This window comes from Panthera onca, chromosome X (assembly GCF_046562875.1).
Source record: "Panthera onca isolate mPanOnc1 chromosome X, mPanOnc1 haplotype 2, whole genome shotgun sequence".
Lineage (NCBI taxonomy): Eukaryota > Metazoa > Chordata > Mammalia > Carnivora > Felidae > Panthera > Panthera onca.
The window spans coordinates 10,053,920-10,071,042 of NC_138357.1; positions in this window are offsets into that span (position 1 = coordinate 10,053,920).

The following is a 17,123-nucleotide window of genomic DNA, read 5'->3' on the forward strand; positions in this document are numbered from 1 at the left end:
TTGTTTCTTGGAAGATGGTTGTATATGAAGTAGGGCGTACTGTAACATTTCGGTACCCTTTGCCATAATCTTTCCCCAGCCACATGAAAAGACCCAGCAGACTCCGAATGCTGTCATATGGCCAAAGTGGTATTAAAATTTTTGTGGCAACTTGACTCATGTCCCCTGGGATTTGGGGGAACACAGAGACTGGTGCCTGATTCTTGCCTGACAAAGTCTAAAGGCCTGCTGCTGAGACCTTGAGCAGAAAGAGCTCCCCTGAAAGCCAACTTCACTTTCACCCAATTAAGAAAGGGTTTCTGTATCCAATGGGCCAAGGGGACACTGTAAGTAGTACATGGCTAGAATCATCTTGGCGGAAGAGGCTAGAATACTCTTGATAGGAGGGCTATTTTCATCAGCACAAATGGGGGGATGGGGAGGAGGAAAGTAACAATTGCAATGGAATGAGTGATGATGCAGTTTTTATTCCGAATATACTGGACATTTAAACAGCATTAAATGAGACTTCTAAGTAAACAAACATAGCTGGAAAAATATAGAATCCTCCACGATATTAAGAGGGCAGTGAAGAAAGATCTTACAGAGTTTATCTGAAAAAATGCAGTAATCGGGGCACCTGGGTGGCTCTAGCTAAGTGTCAGTCTCTTGATTTCGGCTCAGGGCATGATCTCAAACTTGGTGAGATCGAGTCCTGCCTTGGGCTCTATGCTGACAGCATGGAGCCTGCTTGGGATTCTCTTTCACCTCTCTGTCTCTCCCCTGCTCTCACCTGCACAAGTGCTCTTGCGCTCTCTCTCTCTCTCTCTCTCTCTCTCTCTCTCTCTCTCAAAATAAATAAACCTTACAGAAAAAAAAAATGCAGTAATAAACTTCATTGTTTGTATCCTCACCATGTTCAGCCCATAAATGGGGTACATTTGGAAGGTCCTCCTGACTCCTTTTCTATTCTAAGCTTTTCTTTCCTTTAAGAAGTTTCTCCTGACCCCAGTCCTTGGAGATCTTCTCTGAACTCTTGCTGTGCCAATTATGTATGCCATTCACATGGCCCTTTCTCTACGCTGACTGCTATGTTTTATTATTTACATGCTAGCATCTATGTGCCATTTCCTCAACTGGAGCGGTAAGGCCAAGTGAAGGGAAAGGGAACTACCATTTCTTAAGCACCTACTGTGTGCCAGGAACTTGATCTACATTTATCTGCTTTTCACAGTAACCCCTAGCAGTGGGCATGATCTTCCCTTGTGACAGATAAATATATAGAAGTTCAGTGAATTCATATAAGTTGCTTATGGAACTATCTCGTACTTTCAAATAAGCCTCATTTTTCCTGAGTTTTCCAGGTTGAACCGTGTATTATTTGAGTAGATTATTTTTATATCTTTCAAGAAATATCATTTTTTCTTGTAATGGCTAGAACTTCCAAAACAAAGTTTCAGAGATGATAGGAATTACTTTTGTCTTTCTCCAGTTTTTTTGTTTTTTTTTTTAAATCGAAGCATGGTTGATACATTACATTGGTTTCAGGTGTACAACATCGTGATTTGACAAATCTGTACATTATGCTCTGCTCCCCACAAGTATAGCTACCATCTGTCACCATACAACACTCCAGTGTTTAATAAGAATGCTTTTATATTACAGCATTTAAGTTACGACATTTACTCCATATGTAAGTTGTAGGTATACGTATTTTATCATTTTAATCTAAGAATATTTATTTGTGGTTAGCTATGCTATTACATGGGAGCTAGATACTAAACCCCTTTTACATATGCCTTTTTAAGAATCTATGAAGATGTTCATATGGTTTTGATTCTTGTCTGCTTGATGTGACGAACAGAAGTTTCATGAATAAAAAAATATATACCTCCGTGAAAGAAATCCTACTCGTTCTTTAAGTACATCTCTGTGTTTGAATTGGTTGTATTTTATGTAGTGCATGTATTTTTGTGTGCATAAATAAGATTAAAACCAAAAAAACACTGTTTTTCTAAAATGAATTGAAAAGTAGCTTATATTGCTTTGTGTTCTTTTTTATTAGATTCAAGTTAGTTAACATACAGTGTAGTATTGGTTTCAGGAGGAGAATTTTGCGACTCATCTTTTGTGTTCTATAATAGCATAAATTGATTGATATTTTCATCTATTCTATGCTTTTATGTTTTCAAATTCATTAATTGTCTATTTTATGTTTATTAATTCATTCTTCCTGCAACATTTGGTACTTGTTTTTTATTACTGCTTTTAATGCTTAGACCATGGAGCTCGTTTGAACAATGTTCTGTAATAATGAAATCAATTGACACTAATTACATTTTACTGAACACTGTGAGTATTTATGGCTTGGCCAGCTATGTTTTAGTGAACACCACTTTAGGCACTTTCTAAAGGCTCGGCCCTTAATTGTCTCCCTGTATCTTCTTTTAGAATCATCTATAACTGAAGTTATGATTTCCTGTTTGACCTAAGAAAGGGTTTTGTAAAAAATTTTACGGCGAAATCCATTAAGGTCCAAAATTTTAGCCTTTCCTCTTTCTGAATTTTAGAATTTATGTACTTTCCGTGTGGCATAAGCAACAGTTCATTAAACTGGTATTTGTATACCAGAAAAAAATTTTACAATTAGATGGCCAAATGGATAGATGATATATACAGAACTTCCCTTTAACTGTATGATTTACACTCACTCCATCCATACTGTTTGTATTTATCAATTTGACTGATCAAAGACATAGCAAGTTGTGTAACACACTCCGGGCACTGATTGTATTATATTGGTTTTTAATATACATAAAAACTATCGTTTTATATTTTGATGTTATAGAGGATGTTATATATATATAACATCCAGTATATAAATAATTAGTATTGGCATGCCTTCATTGTTCTGCATGACTTTTAAATGTAAAAGAAGCATCTTATTCCCGTTGAATGCTTTTAGGTATGCCTTCGATTTTCTCTCTCAATAATATTAAGATATCCATTTTCATTATGCTGTGATTTCCATTATATCTTTGCCCAGATATTTATTTTTATCCTTTCTATGAAATCTGTTTTATGTGCTTCTCATTATATCAGTCTATATAGGCTGTTTTTTGCAAACTCAAAAATCTGTTTTTTTATGTTTATTTATTTTCAAGAAAGAGAGAGACAGAGCATGAACAGAGGAGGGTGGTGAGAGAGGGAGACACCGAATCCGAACAGGCTCCAGGTTCTGAGCTGTCAGCACAGAGCCCAACGTGGGGCTTGAGCCCGTGAGCCTGAGATCATGACCTGAGCCGAAGTCGGCTGCCCAACTGACTGAGCCACCCAGGCACCCCTCGAAAATCTGTTTTCTTAACAATATACCTCATTTCTAACACATTCCCTTGACCAGAACGACTCTTCACAAGGTCTCATTTAGATGCAAGGGAAGGAGCTGAGAAACGTAGTTGTCCTGTGTTGCCAGGCGGATAGTATTATTTCTGCCCTTCTTGTTGCCAAATATCCATTTCACTCTCCTTCCCATAAAATTAAAAATGTTCATCTACCCCCTAATGAAGACAAACCAACGTCCCATCCATGTAATGAATCTAGCTCAAATTTCAGAATCTCCAGGCTATGCCCAGTACTCTCCCTTAGAACTAGATAGGATCGTTTTCAGTTTGGTGACCTATGAACTCAAGAGGGCAAGTTATCTGGCCACCACCACCACACATATCCAAAATATAATAGTGGGGCAAGCAAAAGGATATTGGAGGAAAAAAAGAAAGAAGCGAGCAAGCAAAGGAAGGAAGGGCTTTTCCGTTCATTAAAAAGAAAAAAAAAATTTTTTAAAGGCATAAAGGAATATATGTACCCATCAGTCACTAGTACATGGCAAGGATGAAATCCTGAAAAGCAGGCATTATGACGGCCCCCTACCCTGTGAGGTAAGAAGTCTCTCAATTAAGGCCCAATTCTTCTCACTAAGAGGGAATCCTTGTTGATTATCGCTGAGGCCGCGCTCCGCCTTCTAGGAAGTTCTTTACGTGATCTTCCTTGAGCACATCTGGAATACATGGGAACGTGTCCTGTGGCTCCACAGCTGTCTTAACTTGCTACAGATACTGGAAGATGAGACTGCAAGTTCTTCTAACTTGCAAATTATGGGAGACTTTGAAGGATGTTGATCTATTTGCTTCAAATCAGTTCCATGTACCAGTAACCATACACACAAGCATTTCCTACTCGTAATTCTCAATTCTGATTTATTTTGCTTCCTTACACACACACACACACACACACACACACACACACACACACACAACATACACACACACTCTCTCTGATTAATAGTATAACTTTCAGGGGCCCCTGGGTGGCTCAGTCGGTTAAGCGTCCGACTTCAGCCCAGGTCATGATCTCGCGGTTCGAGGGTTCAAGCCCCGCATCGGGCTCCGTGCTGACAGCTCAGAGCCTGGAGCCTGCTTCGGATTCTGTGTCTTCCTCTCTCACTATTCCTCCTCCCGCTCATGCTCTGCCTCTCTCTGTGTCTCAAAAATAAATAACCATTAAAAAATTTTAAAAACAAATAGTATATCTTTCAGCGCCTGGGTGGCTCAATGAGTTAAGCAGCTGACTCTTCATTTTGGCTCAGGTCATGATCTCACGATTCCCGAGCTGGAGCCCTGCGTCAGGCTCCGCTTTGACAGTGCAGAGCCTGCTTGGGATTCTCTCCCTGTCTCTCTGTCCCTCCTCAGCCTTCTGTCTTTCTCTCTGAAAATAAATAACCTTTAAAAAATGAAAATAGTAGCTATCTTAAGGCTATCTGTAAAAATAGGCGGGGAACCATTCCTTTAGTCTCATCATTGTCCTGAATCACTTTATTCAACTGAGTATTACTGAAATCTTAACCCTTCAACATCTTTGTCGTCCCCAATTCCCTTTCTAGTCCACTTGCAAACTAACTGTACGCTGAGTTCATCTCTTCGGTACGTTATCTTGCCAAAATTTTGCAGGCCATGCCCAGCAGCACACGCTACAAAGTTTTTCAACCTTTTTCTCTAGGATTGCTGGCTAAGTATCCATCTGATTGTAACTCCAACTTACGGAAAGTAACGATTTAATTAAAAGATTTACACCGCATACCATACATCATCATCTTTCTAGCCTCTTTTACCTGTTACCTTGCTTCCTGGCACCCAAACGCATAAGTTAGGGCTTTGTTATAACAGCACTCCAAGGTATTAATTGATGGATTGGTAGGCTAGGTTCCTACAATGGTGACAAGTGTCAGGTACTTACTCCTGCAAAATCCAACGCAAATGATCCTGATTGAGTGTTTATCTTCCGTGTGCTCATACAGGGATCTAGGCTTCTTGAGTTGTCTTGCACTCTGAAATGAAACTATTTTTAATTTTTTTTCCTTGGAAGTAATAAAACCGTGACGCTCCTTCTGTCATCCTGTTTGATATTTTGTGTTCTTTTATGGCTTGTTTGTCACTGACACGTTTTCCTGTGGTATTAAATAAAATGCCTTTCTCAGTTTATTTGAAAGGTATACATACACCCTGTTTTCATTCAAGAGGTTACCATTGACATTGAAATAGATATTTGAACTTAAGTATAATTATTTTAACAATGAGACCATGTCTGTCATATCCCAGCTGATGAGGGATTTATTCCTTGGCAATTTCTCTCTATTCCCTATGAAATTTCACACTGAGATTATTACTTATTGTCACAGAAGTATCTAATAAAATCTATCTTCCTTCAAGAAGGTATTTTTAACATAGCTTTAGGTTTTATTACCAAACTTAAATTATTTAGACTGAAGTCAATATTTTAACTGGCTTCAGTGCTCATAGTAAATCTTCTATAAACACGTCATCTTGAGTTCTTTGCTTTGAGTATTTCCAGAGGAAACTGGAGCAAATCTTCAAGATCTAGCAATCTGAGAGGAGGAGTATACTTCTGGGAATTACGTAGGTGGCATTCTTTCTGCACCCTTGGATATAGAGAAAGCATTGTTGTTGCTAAGTTCCCATAAGGGCCACCTTGACTATGTATATAATGTCTCATTCACAAAATTTTTTCTCCCAACCTTCTGTAGAACTAGTTCCTCTAAGTGTTTAAAAAAATACAGAAAAGAAAAAAAAAAAAAAAAAAAACCAACAACTGAATTTGATCATTTACCATCGACTTGCTGCTTCTACTAAATTACTTACAGGGACAAAGAAAAACTTTGAAATTCAAGGGTTTTTCAAAAACAAATCTGAATCTTGGTTATGTTTCATTATTTGCCATTGGATGGTGCACACTCTTACTTATCATAATTATGTCTTTTTCACCTCAAGAATATTTTCTTCGCTATTTTTTGATTGTTAATTTCATTAATAATTTTTATATTTGTTCTTCCTTCTGGGATTCAGATCCTGTATAATTTGGATTTCCACAATGTGTCCTCTCTTTTTATTTTATTGTATTTATTTATTTTTTAATGTCTCCATTCTTTTCTTCAGGGTTCTGGTAAAATATAACCAATTTGTATTCTACCTCAGTGATGTGACTATGCGTCAATCTGGTTTGTGCTTCTCTCGTGGTATATTTTTATTTGACAATTGTGAATTTTCATTTCTGTGAAATTGTTCCTAATTTCACATTTTCCCCTTATGGTTGGTTATTCTTAGTTCATAAATGCCATGTACTCTGAAATATTAAGAACACAAAACCTATTTTTACTTTAGATTTGTATTACTTCAAATATTCTATTTATAAAAATTATGGAACATTACAGAACAAGTCTTTAGATACATTCCTGTCACTACCATAAATTCTGTGTGTATCTTCCCAATCACAGTTTTTCCTATGTATAGAGCTGTATATTATATATTTTATAAAAGTTACATGAATGCTTTAGTTTTTCATGTTGTATACTTGATTTTCTCCCTCTAGATATTTATGAAATCTGTGTTGTTAGGTATTGTTCATCCATATTTAATTCTATGTAGTCTCCCACTGTAAGAATGTACCATATTTCCCCTTTTGCCTATTGTTGGACATGTATGCCACACCATGCTATTATAATTGTCCAATGAGAATTTTGTATTTTTACTTTATCCAACATCTATTAAGTGCTACTGTAGACAAAAGCCTCTACTAGATACTCGATTTATACAGGCATACCTCATTTTTTTTAAAGTTTTTATCTTAATCATCCAGCGCTCATCATGACAAGTGCACCCCTCAATCCCCATCACCCTTTCACCCATCCCCTCACCCACCCTCCCCTCTAGGAACCATCAGTTTGTTCTCCATAGTTAAGAGTCTGTTTCTTGGTTTGCCTCTCTCTCTCTCTCTCTTTTTCCCCATTCCCATTTGTTTTGTTCCTTAAGTCCCACATATGAGTGAAATCATATGGTATTTGTCTTTCTCTGACATTATACTCTCTAGCTCCATCATGTTGGTGCAAATTGTGAATATATACCACCTCGTCTTTATCCATTCATCGGCCAATGGACGCTTGGGCCGTTTGCCTAATTTGGCTATTGGAAATCATGCTGCTATAAACACAGCGGTGCATGTAACCCTTTGAGTTAGTATTTGTGTATTCTTTGGGTAAATACCCAGTAGGATGATTGCTGGACCGTCGGGTAGTTCTATTTGTAACTTTGGGAGGAACCCCCATGCTCTTTTCCACGGTGGCCGCACCGGTTAGCATTCCCGCCAACAGTACACGATGGTTCCCTTTTCTCTACATCCTTGCCAACACCTCTTGTTTCTTGTGTTGTTGATTTTAGCCATTCCGACACGCGTGAGTTGATGCCATATCGTAGTTGTGATTTGCATTTTCCCCGATGATAAATGATGATGAGCATCCCCTCGTGTGGCTGGTGGCCATCTATTCCTCTTCTTTGGAAAAATGTCTTCTGCCCATTTTTCGGTTGGATTATTTGCTTTTCGGGTGTTGAATTTTATAAGTTCTTTATAGATTTTGGATACTGGCCCTTTATCAGCTAGGTCATTTGCAAATATTTTCTCCCATTCCATAGGTTGTTTTTAGGTTTGTTGATTGTTTCCTTTGCTGTGCAGAAGCTTTTTTTTTTTTTTTTCATGTAGTCCCAATACTTTATTTCTGCTTTTGTTTCCCTTGCCTCGGGAGACCTATATAGAAAAAAGTTGCTGCAGCCAATGTCAAAAAGGTTACTGCCTGTGTTCTCCTCTAGGATTTTAATGGTTTCCCGTCTCACACGTAGGTCATTGATCCATTTTGAATTTATTTTTGTGTATGGTGTAAGAAAATGGTCCAGTTTCATTCTTTTCCATGTTGCTGTCCAGTTTTCCCAATACCACTTGTTGTACAGACCATCTTTTTCCCACTGGATGTTCTTTCCTGCTTTGTGAAAGATTAATTGGCCATTTAATTGTGGGTTCACTTCTGGGTTTTCTATTCTATTCTACTGATCTATGGGTTTATTTTTGTGCCAGTACCATACCATTTTGATCAGTACAGCTTTGTAATATAACTCAAAGTCCAGAATTGTGATGCCCCCAACTTTGCTTTCCTTTTTCAAGATTGCTTTGGCTATTTGGGGTCTTTTGTGGTGCAATACAAATTTTAGGATTGTTTGTTCTACTTCTGTGAAAAATGCTATTAGTACTTTGATAGTGATTGCATTAAATGTGTACATTGTTTTGGGTCATATAGGCCTTTTATTTTATTTATTTATTTAATATGAAATTTATTGTCAGATTGGTTTCCATACAGCACCCAGTGCTCATCCCAACAGGTGCCCTCCTCAATGCCCGTCACCCACTTTCCCCTCCCTCCCACCCCCCATCACCCCTCAGTTTATTCTCAGTTTTTAAGAGTCTCTTATGGTTTGCCTCCTTCCCTCTCTGGAACTTTTTTTTTCCTCCTTCCCCTTCCCCATGGTCTTCTGTTAAGTTTCTCGGGATCCACATAAGAGTGAAAACATATGGTATCTGTCTTTCTCTGTTAGCCATTTTAACAATATTTGTTATTCCAATCCATGAGCGTGGAATGGGTTTCCGTTTCTTTGTGTCATCTTCAGTTTCTTTCATCAGTTTTTTATAGTTTTCAGAATCCAGATCTTTCGCCTCTTTGGTTAGGTTTATTCCTAGGTATCTATTGTTTTTGGTGCAATTGTAAATGGGATTGTTTTCTTAATTTCTCTTTCTGCTGCTTCATTATTGTTGTATAGAAATGCAACAGATTTCTGTACACTGATTTTGTATCCTGTGATATTACTGAATTCCTTTATCATATCTAGTCGTTTTTTTGGTGGAGTCTTTCGGGTTTTCTATATAGAGTATCATGTCATCTGCAAATAGTGAAAGTTTTACTTCTTCCTTACCAGTTTGAGTACCTTTTATTTCTTTCTGTTGTCTGATTGCTGAGGTTAGGACTTTCAGTATTATGTTAAATAGAAGTGGTGAGAGTAGACATCGTTTTCTTGTTCCTGACCTTAGGAGAAAGGCTCACAGTTTTTCCCCAGGAAAAAATGATGTTAGCTGTGGGTTTTTCATATATGGCCTTTATTAAGTTGAGGTATGCTCCCTCTAAACCTACCTTGTTGAGGGTTTTAATCAGAAATGATGTTGTACTTTGTCAAATGCTTTTTCTGCATCTAGTGAAATGATCATATGGTTCTTTTTCTGTCTCTTATTGATGTGATATATCATGTTGATTTATTTGTGAATATTGAGCCACCCTTGCAACCCAGAAATAAATCCCACTCGACCGTGATGAATGATTTTTTTAACGCATTGTTGGATTTGGTTTGCTGGTATTTTCTTTTTTTTTTTTTTTAAGTTTATTTATTTTAAGAGACAGAGAGTATGGAGGAGGGGCAGAAAGAGAGAGAGGGAGAGAGAGAATCCCAGGCAGGCTCTGTGCTGTCAACAAGGAGCCCAATGTGGGGCTCGAACCCACGAACCGTGAGATCATGACCCGAACAGAAACCAAGAATCGGATGCTTAACCGACTGAGCCACGTAGGTGCCCCAGTTTGCTGGTATTTTCTTGAGGATTTTTGCATCTGTATTCATCAGAGATATTGGCCCGTGGTTCTCTTTTTTCACCTAGTTTTGGTATCAGGGTAATGCTAGCCTTGTAGAATGCATTCGTTCCTTTATGGTTGTTATTAACTGTTTTTTGTATTTGGGTGCTCTCATGTTGGATGCATACATATTTACAATTATTATATCTTCTTGTTGGATTGTCCCCTTTATTATTAGATAGTGTCCTTCATTCAGTCTCTCTTGTTCCAGTCTCTGTTTTAAAGTGTATTTTGTCCAACATAAGTATTGCTACCCCGGCCTTCTTTTGACATCTATTTGCATGACTAATGTCTTTCCATCCCCTCACTTTCAATCTGCAGGTGTCTTTAGATCTAAAATGACTCTCTTGTAGGCAGCATATAGATGGCTTTTATTTTTTTAGCCCTTCTGTCACCCTGTGTCTTTTGATTGGAGCATTTAGTTCATTTACAGTCAAATTATTGATAGATATATATCATTACTTGTTTTGTGGTTGTTTCTGAAGATTTTCCCTGATCCTTTCTTGTCTGTCTTTCATGGTTTGCTGGTTTTCTTTAGTGATGGATTTGGATTTCTTTCTCTTTATTCTTGGCACATTTATTAGTGGTTGTTCATTTGTGGTTACCATTAGGTTAATATATAACATCTTCCGCGCATAGCAGTCTATAGTAAGTTGATGGTTGTATAAGTTTGAACCAAACCTTTACTCTTCTCCTCCCCACAGTTTAGGTAAATGGTGTCATATTGTATATCCTTTTATTTTGTGACTTCCTTGACTGATTTTTTACAGAAATATCCATTTTTACTGCTTTTGTGTTTTTGTGTTCCCTACATTCATACTGTCACTTTTGATCTTTCTTTTCCACTCGAAGAGCCCCCTTTAATATTTCTTGCAGGGCTGGTTTAGTGGGCCTGAACTCCTTTAGTTTTTGTTTGTCTGGGAAACTCTTTATCTGTCCTTCTATTCTGAATGACAGCCTTCCTGGATAGAGTATTCTTGACTGCAGGTTTTTTCCATTCGGCACTTTGAAGATGTCATGCCGCTCCTTTCTGGCTTGGAAAATTTCTGCTGAAAGATCCACTGATAACCTTATGGGGTTTCCTTTGCATGTAACTGACTTCTTTTGTCTTGATGCCTTTAATATTTTTTTCTTAGTAGATTTTGCCATTTCAATGACAGTATGTCTTGGTGTGGATCTGCTTTTATTGATTTTGTTGGGGGTTCTCTGTGCCTCCTGAATCTGGATATCTTGTTTCCTTCCCCAGATTAAGGGAGTTTTCAGTTATTATTTCTGCAAATAAATTCTCTATTATTACGTTTGATGGAGTCACTGAGTTCCTTAAGTCTATTCTCATTTTGCATGATCCTTTTTTCTCTCTTTTGTCACCTTGATTACTTTCCATTACTCTGTCTTCTGGGTCATTAATTCCTTTCTCTGTTTCTTCCAGCCTGTTGTTCATGCCATCATGCATGTTTCTTATTTACTGAGCCCTTTATCTGTGCTATGTTATTCCTTATCTCTGTGTTCATGGCCTCACTGATGTCCTCCACTCTTTGCTCAACTCCATTGAATATCTTTATGATCATTGCTTAAATTCTCCATCAGACATGTTAACTTACATCTGTTTCATTAGATCGCTGGCTGTGACCTTGTTCTGTTCTTTCATTTGGGACAAATTCCTCTGTCTTCTCATTTTGTCTAAATCTCGGTGCCTATCTCTGCGTGTTAGGAAAGTCAGCCACATTTTCCGTTCCTGAGTGTAATACCTTTATGAAGAAGAAATCCTGTAGTGCCCTGCTATGTGGTATTCCCTGTTCCCCAGGGCCTGGGACTTCAGGGAGGGTCTCCAATGTGTGCCGCATGCGCCCTGCTGTTGAGTCCTGGCCGCTTTATCCTTCAGAGGCTCTCTTTGCCTGTTTTGGGCAGTGTTTGGCCCCTGGCCTGAATGTGGTGAGTTTCAACGAGTTGTGCCTTGGCCTGCTTGTGAAATGAAACCTATTGCTGCCACCACCGGAACTGAGGCCTGGCAAAACTCAAGCACCAGGAGGCATGGTGTTGACAGGGTTTTGTGCCAGTCTTCTGGGGGATGGGTCCCACTAATGTGGGACTGAGGCAAGTGTGACTGGGAAAGGCAGTTCCACAGGAGCGTGGGGAGCAGGGCTTGGTGTAAACAAGTTAGGTAGTGTCAGCCCTGCGCGGGTTCCCACGGGTGGCCCTGTGCTTATGATGAGGGGTGGGGGAGGGAACTGGCTCCTGCAAGTTCCTTTGTACCCAGAAGGGTCTATCCATGAATGCTGTCTCTCTGGGATGTACCCCAAGGTGAGCAACTAGCCTCCCCATTGTGTACCCCAGGTGCTCTTCAGAATGTACAGAACGCTGTGCATTCTGGGCTGTTTGCTTGCCTTCTCTCTAAGAGCAGTCCCAGTGTCCTCTGGACTATCCCTGAGCCAAGCCTGCTGACCCTTAGAACTGCAGGCTTTAAGCCCCACTAGTTACAAGAACTCACAAAATCCGGGCCCTTTCACTTTCCAAGCCAGTTACTGTGGGGTTGTTTTCCCCATGCGTCCCTGTGTGCTAGTCTGTGTCTCACCCTTCTCAGCAACTGTGGCTCCCTCCCTACTGCAGTGGCCATGACCCGTCTCCCTCCCAAACCGTGTCTCCATATTCCCTACCTTCTTTGATGTGGCCTCTTCTCTACCTTTAGTTGTGGAGTTTGTTTTTCTAGTTTGCAGATCGATCCCTGGGGTAATTAGGATGATTTAATAGTTTTCCGGTAGTATTTCTGAGATGGGACGAGACTAGGGTGCTCCTACTCTGCCCCCATCTTCCTGTCCAGCCTCTCTATACCTGCTTTTAAATTTCACTGATTTCGGCCCTAATTTTTTTAGTGTGTATTGATTTATTTTGAGAGAGAGCATGCTTGTGTGCACAAGCAGGGGAGGGGCAAAGAGAGGGAGAGAGAGAGACAATCCCAAGTAGACTCCACACTGTGGGCACAGAGCCTGAGGCAGGGCTCGATCTCAGGATCCATAAGATCATGACCTGAGCTGAAATCAAGAGTCAGCCGCTTAACCAACTGAGCCACCCAGGCGCCCCGCTGACCTCATTTTTACCATTTGTTTTATTCTACCTGCTTTACATTTTAATTCCTTTTCTTTCTTTAGTTTCCTAAGATGGAAATTTAGATTATTGGTTTTAGATTTTTTTGTCTTCTGTAATACATTCATTTAACGCTGTAAATTTCTCTGTATTCACATATCCTGTAAATTTTGATAAGATGCCCTTTACTTGGCTTAAAATATTCTTTTTTTTTTTTTTTTTTTTTTAATTTTTTTTTTCAACGTTTTTTATTTATTTTTGGGACAGAGAGAGACAGAGCATGAACGGGGGAGGGGCAGAGAGAGAGGGAGACACAGAATCGGAAACAGGCTCCGGGCTCCGAGCCATCAGCCCAGAGCCTGACGCGGGGCTCGAACTCACAGACCGCGAGATTGTGACCTGGCTGAAGTCGGACGCTTAACCAACTGCGCCACCCAGGCGCCCCTTGGCTTAAAATATTCTTAAACTTCTCTTGAAAATGCTCCTTTGACCCTTGTGTTATTTCAATCTCCAACTATTTTGTAATTTTTTCAGCTATAGTTCTATTATTGATTTCTAGCTTAATTCAATACTCGTCTGAGAGCATGATTTCTATCAGTCTGGTTTTTTGTCTTTTATTTATTAAGCTGTCTTTTGTGGCCCAGAATATGGTTTTAGTGAGTGTTTATGTGGACTTGAGAATGCATTCTGCTGTTGTTGCAGGGGGTACTCTGTACATTTCAATTAGAGACTGTTGATTGATCGTGATGTTCAGGTAAATTGCATCCTTACTGATTTTCTGCCTGTCTGATCTATCAATTACCTACCAGTTTTTGCCTCACATTTTTTTATTGTTCTTTGTTAGATGTATACACACTAAGGATTTTTTTGGATAATGGACCCCTTTATCATTATGTGGTGCCTCTCATTATCCCTGATAATTTTCCTTGTTTTGAAATCTGCTTTATCTGAAATTAATATACTGATTTCAGCTTTCTTTGGATTAGTGAGAGCATGGTATATCACTATTCACACCTTATAATCTATATTTGCTGTTATATTTAAAATGGGTTTCTTGTAGGTAACATAGTTAAGGTAATGTTTTTTGAATCCGCTTTTAACAATCACTGTTTTTTAATGCCTGTATTTAGACCATTCACATTTAAAGTGATTATTGATATAGTTGGAATAATATTTTCTGTGTGTGTGATAATTAATTTCTATTTGTTGCCTTCTTAATATGTGCATTTAGACTAATCACATTATCATTTCACATCAATGGCGACTTGATGTGCACAAATATCACTTATACTTCTTTTTAAAATTTTTAAGGATTTTTCTTTCCCTTAGATTTCCTGCAGTTTAAATAATATATGCCCAGGTAGATTATTTGATATTTATTCTGCTTGGTGTTCTCTGAGCTTCCTGAATCTGTGGGTTGGCATCTCATCAATTTCCCAAAGTTCTTGGCCATTATTACTTGAAATAATTTTTCTGTTCTTTTCTCTCTTCCTTCTCCTTCTGGTATTCCAATTACACATATTTTACACGTTTTGAAATGATGACCACAGATCCTGGATATTTTGCTATTTTCATTGTTTGTTTGTTTGTTTGTTTGTTTGTTTGTTTTACTTTGTATTTCAGTTTTGAGAGTTTCAAGTGACCGAGATCTTCAAGCTCATTAATTCTCTTCTTGGTCACGAACAAGGCCATCAAAAGCATTCTTTGATTTTGCTTACTTTCAGAGTTTCTACCTCTCTGCTTAAATTGCCCATCTGTTCTTATACATTAATTCTTCTTTTTTTAATAAGAGCCCTTCCTTAACATATTAATCATACTTATTTTAAAGTTCCTTACACGTGTGCCATATCTAAATCTGATTCTGATGCCTGCTATGTGTCCTTAACCTGTATTTTGTCTTGGCTTTTAGCTTGCCTTATGAGTTTTTTGTTGAAAGCCAGACAGGATGGACCAAGTAATAGGAACTGAGGTAAATATGCCTTTCCTATGAAGTTTTATGTTAACTTGGCAAGGATTTGGGCTGTGTTTCAGGTACCAGAACTTTTATTATCTCTAATGACATTATTTGCTCCCTTCTGTTGTCTTTCAGTTTCCCCTAAGAACTAGCAGTGAAAGCCCATGAAAATGGCAGTAATGTTGGACCCTAGGAGTTTATTTCTTGCATTATAGTCCACACAAATTCTCCAGCAATTCATCGATATCACCACGTAATTGTTCCTATCAGTTTGTACTTACAGTGTCTTCTGATCCAGATAAATTCATCTCAGCTTTGTATACGAATCCCTCATATTTCCCTGTCTCTCTAGATTTCGGTGTGGTGATTTGTCCTATGACTTCAGTTCTCTGATGGATCGGACAATGTTATTCATCTTCATTTTGCTCAGCCTTTGTCCTGTTCTAAGAACTGGATTGAAAACTTCCAAGCTCTTGAAATGTCAGAGCTGAGGGGCGCCTCGGTGGCTCAGTAGGTTGGGCGTCTGACTTTGACTCAGATCATGATCTTGTGGTTCGTGAGCTCAAGCCCCGCATCGGGCTTTGTGCTGACAGCTCAGAGCCTGGAGCCTGCTTCGGATTCTGTGTCTCCCTCTCTCTTGTCTCTCTTTGTCTCTCTCTCAAAAAGACATAAATATTGGGACACCTGGGTGGCTCAGTCGGTTGGGCATCTGACTTTGGCTCAGGTCATGGTCTCGAAGTTTGTGAGTTCAAGCCCCACATCAGGCTCTGCGCTGACAGCTCAGAGCCTGGAGCCTGCTTCGCATTCTGTGTCTTCCTCTCTCTCTCTGCCCCTCCCCCCCGAGTTCTCTATCTCGCTCTCTCTCTCTCAAAAATAAACATTAAAAAAAGAAATGTCAGAGTTGAAACCAGAAGTCCTAATGGTCCTAATATTAGTTTATATAATCCAAGGCTCTGTTACCAGGTATATACTAGTTTACGGGTGCCATATTTTTGGCAGTGTCCATGTGTATCCATAATGTCTTGGATGTAAAAATGTAATTTCTTTGAAATTAATGATGTTGTACTACCTTTCATTGGTTATGCATTGCTTGGAATATATTTTCCTCTATCTTTTTTAAAATTTGCATGTATGATTTTGATTTCAGTGTATCTCTTTTAAGAAGAATATAAATGCATTTTCCCCAAATCTGTCATGAAATCGATGGATCAAAACTTTTACATTTATGTGATTACTGATAAAACTAATTTCTGCCTTTTTGATTTACCTAGTTATTAAGTTTTCTTTTTCTTTTAACTTCTTTCTTTACAGATCCCTCCTGAATTTATCAGACTTTCTTTACTTCTGCCTCTTCCTCAGTACTGCTTTTGAAGTTAGCCATTCTATTTCTAAATCTGTAGTAATGACATCTAGCTGTTCTGATGCAGTTGTGGCAGTGGTTTTGTTTTGTTTTGTTTTACTGTTACCTTTTAATATCTTTGTTTACATTACGGAAGTCTAAACGTATTCTATTTTTCTGCCTCCTCAAAATACACAGGCCATAGAAATACTGAAATGCAGGGGCACCTGGGTGGCTCAGTCGGTTAAGCGTCCGACTTTGGCTCAGGTCATGATCTCGCGGTTCGTGAGTTCAAGCCCCGCGTCGGGCTCTGTGCTGACCGCTCTGAGCCTGGAGCCTGTTTCAGATTCTGTGTCTCCCTCTCTCTGACCCTCCCCCGTTCATGCTCTATCTCTCCCTGTCTCAAAAATAAATAAACGTTAAAAAAAAATTTGAAATACTGAAATGCAATCACTCATCTTGGCCTTGTCCCACTCTCATATTTCATGATATGTCGTCTAACATTTTTTATCCCTTTAGTTCCAGCTTTTGAAGACGTGCACTTTCAAAGCCCTTCATGTATTGTGAGCTCATAGCTTGATAATGAATCATTATTCACGGAACTTTGATAAGGCATACAAAACCTCATAGTAATTTGTGGGAATTTGTTATATGTCTAAGATCCCAATCCATAGCCTTGAACTAAAGAGGATAATGTCATTAAT